Source organism: Ursus arctos, unplaced genomic scaffold (genome assembly GCF_023065955.2).
Source record: "Ursus arctos isolate Adak ecotype North America unplaced genomic scaffold, UrsArc2.0 scaffold_32, whole genome shotgun sequence".
NCBI classification, from domain to species: domain Eukaryota; kingdom Metazoa; phylum Chordata; class Mammalia; order Carnivora; family Ursidae; genus Ursus; species Ursus arctos.
In genome coordinates this window covers 31,012,919-31,020,742 of record NW_026623008.1, presented here as the reverse complement: position 1 = coordinate 31,020,742, position 7,824 = coordinate 31,012,919, and the positions used below count along the sequence as shown (strand labels likewise).

Here is a 7,824-nt window from a genome sequence, read left to right as displayed (position 1 = left end):
TCACTCCCAGGATAAATTTCTCCTGAAGATCTTATTATACTCTCTCTCCCTCCCTCAACATCTACCTTAAATAAGCAACAGTAGTCATTATTACTTTATAAAGGGGAGGCAGGAAGAGGATAGGAAAACTCAGTGTCATCAACCAAATCGATCAACCCACTAACTCTATTAAACTCTGGTTCTCTTTTAAAGGCCAAAGCAATATTCTCCAACGTATGATCAGTCACATTACCTCACAGACTTATCTTGCTTGTTTGAAAGAGACTTCCCACTGACATCAATTGTCCTCTTATATCTCCTCCTGATTCAATTGTCCTCTTATGCCCTGTTACAGAAGCCCAGGATGGAAAATCCTAGAGCATACCATTTTACACAGGGTGAATTGCAGTCCTGAAAGCTTTGGGATTTTTATCTGCCTCTGCCTGACACAGCATTTTGAAGTGATCACTGGATGACTAGAATGGAATTTGCCATCAATGAATACCCAGGGGTACTATTATGAGTTTTCCATTTCAATGAATTTCCTGTTATTAATCTCCATCATTTAGCAATTTAATAAGTAGACAATAAAACCGGCAGCCTCCAAATATGGACAGAGTTCCAAACCTTTGGCAATTAGCAGGACATCGGTTTGTTCTGCCACTGTACTAACCACTGCAACATCCACCAGAGAGTCCAAGTCCACTGACAAATGAAACCTCACCCGTGAATCCTAAATGAACTGCTATCAATCCACGGGCTCCCAAAATGCCCAACAGGCAGCCTGGAACTCAGTAAGTTTCCAGAAATATCTGACTCAACACCTCATCATTTGTCTTTTCTACTGTTTCAGGAAAATTCAAAGCAAAAAATTACAATCTGTTCTTAACAGATTGTCCACATAGGATAACCTCTTTACATAAGGCAAAAATATCATGATGTTTGTACCAGTGGGTTTTCAATCTCCCAAAAAGCAGCTGTGACTACCTAAAGCAGAAACAATAGTAATGCGTTGTGGAACTGATAACATGCAGGGATAAAACATATGAAAATAATAACCAAGAGACTGGGAGGAAGAAGATGGAAGTTGGAAAGATTCTTATATTATGCAGGCAGTGGTATAACATTATTTGATGATGTACTCCATTAAAGATGTATTCTCTAAATGCTTGACAAACAGCTCAAATAAAGTGACATGGCTAATAAGGCAATACTGAAGATGAAATAAAACATTTTTTTAAAAGCTCAGTGATAGGCCAGTCAGTGATGGGTATTAAGGATGGCACCTATCACATGGTGCACTGGGTTTTATACGCAAGTAATGAATCATAGAACAGCACATCAAAAACTAGGGAGGTACTGTGTGGTGACTAACATAACATAAGAAAAAAATACTATAAGAAAATAGTAAAAAAAAAAAAGCTCAGGGAATCCAAATGATAAATATATATGTAAAAGAAAATGAGAATAGAAAACAAAGAGCAAAATGGTAGTTTTAAACCAAACCCCATCGATAATCACATTAAATGTATATGGTCTACCTTGTTCCCAAAATAGATAAAGAACTCTTAAAACTCAATAAAAAGACAACCCAACTGAAGAATAGGCAAAGGACTCTAATAGACATTGTTCCAAAGAAGATAGACAAATGGCCAGTAAACCCATGAAAAACTTTTCAACATTAGTAGCCTTCAGGGAAATGCAAAGCAAAGCCATAAGATACCACTTCACATGCTCTAGGATAACTGTAACCAAAAAGACAGAAAATGACAAGTGTCAGAAAGGATGTGGAGAAATTAGAACCCTCAATAATTATTGGTAGGAAGATAAAATGATGCAGGCATTTTGCAAAAAAAAAAAAAAAATGGCAGCCCTTCAAAATGTTAAAGACACAAGTTATCATAATCCAGCAGAGCCACTCCTATACTGAAGAGAGCTGAAAACATATGTTCGGAGCGCCTGGGTGGCTCAGTCTGTTCAGCATCAGACTCTTGATTTTGGCTCAGGTTATGACCTCTCAGGGTTGTGAGATCCAGCCCCACATCAGGCTCTGCATTGAGTGTGGAGCGTGCTTAAGATTCTTTCCCATACAGCCACTCTGGAAAACAGTATGGAGGTTCCTCAAAAAGTTAAAAATAGACCTACCCTACAACCCAGCAATTGCACTACTAGGTATTTACCCAGAGAATACAAATATACTGATCTGAAGGAGCACCTGCACCCCAATGTTTATAGCAGCAATGTCCACAATAGCCAAACTATGGAGAGAGCCCAGATGTCCATCCACAAACGAATGCATAAAGATGTGGTACAGGGTGCTTGGGTGGCTCCGTCGGTTAAGTGTCTGCCTTGGGTTCAGGTCATGATCCCAGGGTCCGGGGTGGGGATGAAGCCCCACATCAGGCTCCCTGCTCAGCAGGGAGTCTGCTTCTCCTTCTCCCTCTGCCTCTCCCTCCACTCGTTCTCTCTCTCTCTCTTTTAAATAAACAAATGAAATCTTCAGAAAATAAAATTTAAAAAAATATGTGGTGTAGATATGCAATGGAATGTTATTCAGTCGTGAAAGAAAATGAAATTTCACCATTTGCAATGACGTGGATGGAACTAGAGGGTATTAGGCTAATTGAAATAAGTCAATCACAGAAAGACAAGCCTATGATTTCACTCATATGTGGAATTCAAGAAACAAAACAGAAGATCATAGAGGAAGGAAAGGAAAAATAAAATAACATGGAATCAGAGAGGGAGACAAACCAAAGTAACTTTTAACTATAGGAAGCAAACCAAAGGTCGCTGGAGGGGAGGTCAGTGGGGGGATGGGGTAACTGGCGATGGGCATTAAGGAGGGTACTTGATGGAATGAGCACTGGGTGTTGTATGCAACTGATGAATCACTAAACTCTACCTCTGAAACGAATATTACACTATATGTTCATTAATTGATACACTATAAATATAATATAAATTAATTTATAAAATAAATAAAATAAAATTTTAACATAAAAATAATAAAAAAAGATTCTTCCTTACCCTCTCTCTCAGCCTCTCCCCCCCAACTCATACTCTCTCTCTCAAAGAAAAAGGAAAGTATATGTCCACACAAAAATTTGTACATATTCATGGCAGCATAATTCATACGATCCAAAAAGTGGAAAAAACCAACAAGTCTATCCATTGACAAATGGTTAAACCAAAGTGGCATGTCCATAAAGTGGAATATTGTTCAGTAATACAAAGGAATGAGACAGCGACCCATGATACAACATGTATCCATCTCTGCAGTGAGGATGAAGAGACCGTGAGGTTTGATGATATTGAGGAGAAAAGGATACGGAGGCAGCAAGTGTCCCAGGCCCTGGCGGAGTTCCATCGTCGCAGAGAGTAAACATACGGCAGACTGTAGCCATGATAGATGCTACACGCTCCAAATCATGAAAAACAGTCTCGCATTTATGAATGGAGAAAAAGGAATTCAGATATGGAGGGGAAGGAAAAAGAAAGGAGGAAGAGGGAGATGTTGATGATTTCATGGGGAGTAGCCAGCCAGAATGCCTTGGAATACACTCAACAGAATCTACGAAATGGTCTATGTACATCTCATCAAATTTCTCTCTGTAAACAAACACCTATAGTGTTTATAGTTACAGATGTGTTTATATAGTTACAGATGTATTAAAAAAAAATCTCCAGTCAAGAACCTAACTTTCCAGTATAGGAAGAGTAAAGTAAAAAGAGCAAACTAGGGGCGCCTGGGTAGCGCAGTCATTAGGCGTCTGTCTTCGGCTCCGGGCATGATCCCGGCATTCCAAGATCGAGCCCCACATCGGGCTCCTCCGCTGGGAGCCTGCTTCTTCCTCTCCCACTCCCCCTGCTTGTGTTCCCTCTCTCGCTGGCTGTCTATCTCTGTCAAATAAATAAATAAATAATCTTTTAAAAAAAGAGCAAATTAAGTTAAAACAAGCATAAGGGGGATAAAACAAGCATAAGGAAGGAAATAACAGAGTAAACATAAATGAAATAGTATAAAACAAGAGAGATGAGCAAACAAAACCAAAAGTTGGTTCTTTGTAAAAATCAACAAAAATGACAAACCTTTCACTAGACTGACCAAGAAGGAAGAGAGAGATCATTAAAATGATTAAATTTTGGAATGGGAGCATTACTGTCCACCTTACAAAAATAAAAAGGATTATAAGGGAATGCTATGAACAGCCAGCAAAGTAGGTCACCTCTATGAAACGGACATATTTCTAAGAAGACACAAACTACCAAACCTGACTCAAGTAGAAACAGATAATCTGAACAGACCTGTAACAAGCGAAAAGATCAAGTGAGCAATGAAAAGAGTATATCCCAGGCCTGGAACTCCTCGGCCAGCAGCCTCACCTGACCCTCAGCACCATGGCTGCGGTGGCGGCGGCGGGGACGGCCTGGCTCTCATGGGCCCAGGGCGCTAGGTCCCGCGCTCCAGGGCCCTAGGCCGGCCTCCCGCAGGCGGTGGCGCCAGGGGGCGGCCCAGGGGCAGGTGTCGGATCCCCATGGGGCGGCTGGGCCACGGCGCGCCTGGAGGGCCAGGAGGTGTTGGAGTACCTGAGGAAGACGCGCTGGGTGACCAGCCGGCGCAACTCCTGGCAGGCCTCGGTTGATGTGAGCACCTGCCCTTGAGCTTCATCTCGCGGGGCACCTCGAGATCTTCACGCCCTCCCTCCCCCACCCCGAATCGGCAGCGGCAGCAGCGGCCATGGCTGGGTGCCCCAGAGCGTTCCAGGCCAGCCCAGGCCCAACGCCAGCAGCGACTTCTACCTGCGCTGCCCCGGCGAGAATGGATGTTTGTCCCGTTGGTGGACGCCGTGTTCCAGAGGCGCAGGGCACCACCGGATAACGGCCGCGCGCATGCACCTCCAGGTTCCCGAGCACAAATCTCAGGATCCCGTTCACTGCCCCGTCCGGTGAGAAGACGGAGAAGTAGGAGGCTCCCGGGTCCCGGGTGAAGCTTGTGCAGGCCCACATCTCGGCCCTGACCATCCACATTCCAAACGCCATGGCCCCCTTCCCTCATCAGCCCCCTTCCTTCCCCCACCGGAACCCAGTGCTGCCAACTCCTGCCCATCCAGCCCCCGGGGAGCAGGGTGATACCAGCTGACCTCAAGTGAATGGCCGACAACTGGCAGCCAGAAAATGAAAAGGAAGCTTCTGGTGGAGACAGCCCCAAGAATGATTCAAAGCCACCTTATTCCTATGCAGAATTCATAGGACAGAAAACTACGATGGCTCCTGAGAAGCAACTTACGCTAAATGGAATTTATACTCACATCACTAAAAATTATCCTTACTACAAGACAGCGGACAAGAGCTGGCCGAATCCAATTCGCCACAATCTCTCTCTGAATCCTTATTTCATCATAGTACCACGTTCCCAGGAAGAACCAGGCAAAAGGGATCATTCTGGAGGATAGATCCTGCCTCTGAAAGCAAATTCATAGAGCAGGCTTTTAGGAAAAGACGGTCCACGGGCATGCCTTGCTTTAGAAACCCTCTGGGACCCCTCTTCTCCAGAAGTGGCCCAGCCCCTCCCAATCACGCTGGAGTGCTGTCTGCACTCACCAGTGGTGCCCAGACCCCCAAGAGCCTATCAAGGGAAGTTTCATCGGCCCCCCTGGAGCCTGAGCCCAGTGCCTCACAGCCCAAACTGGCCATCATCCAGGAGGCACGGTTTGCCCAGGGTGCACCAGGCTCCCCTCTGTCTCGTCAGCCCATTTTAATGGCCGGGCAGTGGCAGCTGCCACCGACGATCGATCGATCCCATCACCTACACGGTCGCTGCTCCCATGACCACCTCGACCTCCCAGCAGCCTGTAGTGCAGATGGCGCACGTCGCCCACCAGATCCCCACGGTGTCTGTCATCAGCATGGCAGGCCTGGCCCTGGGAAGCACGGACACTGTTGCCATCCAGGCTCTGGTCACTCAGGTGGCCGTGCTGGCCCCTCCTAAGGCAGAGCCGCAAGACAATGGAGATCACAAAGAAGTAAAAGTGAAAGTGGAACCTATTCCTGCCATTACCCATGCCACAGCGGGCGCTGCCGACCGGACCATTCAGGAGCCACAGACTACCCCTGTCCACACGGTCACCACAGTGCAGCAGGCACCTCTAGGTCAGCACCAGCAACCAACAAAAACTGTCCCGCGAAACGGGACTCGCCTGATGCCAATCCCTGACACTGGCCGTAACCAGGTGAACAATGTGGTGAGTCCTCTGGACACGATGGCCACACGTGCATCGGTGTCGACCTCCCTGCCCACAAAGCGCCAGAATGGCGACAAGACGGAACAGCAGGAGCTGAGGCAGGTCCAGACGGAAGACGGCGGCGACATCATCATCATCACCCTGCGTGTGGCAGCCGGCAGGGAGAAAGGTGTCCAAAACCAGCGACTGGGACAGCTTTTCTCACTTTAATATTCAACTCCGTGGTGCCAAAAGGAGACACCACCTCCCACTGACACTCGGAGCATGTTGTCTCGGTGGGTAGAGGGTCCTGCCGTTGGACTTCACCTCAGCACTGAAAACACACAACTGAGGTGGCCTCAAAACTCCTAAAAGACAGAAGTCACACCTGAACAAAACCTCAGACAACAAAACCTGGTTCGGCAGTGTCTCCCCATCCCCAGCTCAGCTTGTCACTCCACAGCAAGATGCTGGGACAGGCAGGGACAGTCTCCACCACCCTCCCAGGACCCTTGGGGCTGGCAAGGGTAGATGAGACAGTAGTTCGTGGTTCACACGTGCAATTACAATATTTTGAGGTGTACTGTCTTTACAAAACAACGGGGTCTTTGACCTTTCATCTCACTCCATTTGTACCCTGGAGATTTTGGAATTACACAGGACCCTCACTCTTGATTTCATTTGGGGAAAAGACACAATGTAGTTCTGTTTTTGTTTTCTGTTCTCAGCCATGGAATGATTTCCGTTTGTCTGCCCTGTTAACGTGCAGATGGAGCTACTTGATGACATCTGCAGGTTTTCTGTGTTAGAGCAGATACCAGATGCATCTAGGATGGACAGACAGACTGGACAGATGGACCCCCACGCTGGGTCCCATGTTAACCATGACTGAAAGAACTGCTGGGCTCGGGAAGCTGCTCTTAACTGGGTCTCTTTCCTGCTACTTTTTGTTGGTTGTTCCTCTGTGTTGACTTTGTTCCTTTGTGTTGACTTCCTAAAATAAAACAAGCCTCCTAAAAAATACTACTACTAATATATTTTTAAAGTATATCCCAGAAAGAACAACGCAGACCCAGATGCCTTCACAGTGCATTATACTAAACACTTAAAGAATCAATTCCAATCCCACACAAACACTTCTAAAAAGCAAAACAGAAGGTAATGCTTTCCATCTTCATGATTATGAATCCTGAGACACTCATGATACTGCCCAAAAGTAATTCCCCTAAAACTTCACAGGCTCTTCCTCTTTATTCTCCTTCCCCGACTTTCTCTCTTTGCTTGGGCATCTCATAAGGTCCCATTTCCAGACCTTTCCCTCTTGCCTTGATCTCTTAGCAGTACCTATATCTCTGGTAGTCATTTCAAAGATAAAGCTCTGGGGAAGTAGGTAAGCCATTTCTTTTTAAATCACTATCTCCTCTGACAGGGCTCTGTACATGATCATACAGGTGTGCACTGCCCAACCCCAGGAGAACTATTCACATCACACACCTACAGATGTGGATCCCCGTTCCGATTTTTCACCTAATGGTAGTAAAGCTACATTATTTCCCAAAAATCAGTAATTGCAACCACATCATAACTAATTGTAATTCATATAAAAGTGCCACAATGACCC

The 7,824-nt window shown here is 45.8% G+C and overlaps 1 pseudogene; it reads left to right on the top strand.

Annotated features, from left to right (window-relative positions):
- The first annotated feature begins 3,160 nt into the window (after positions 1-3,160).
- LOC113249054 (forkhead box protein K2-like) lies at positions 3,161-6,434 on the top strand (annotated as a pseudogene).
- The last annotated feature ends 1,390 nt before the right edge of the window (positions 6,435-7,824 follow it).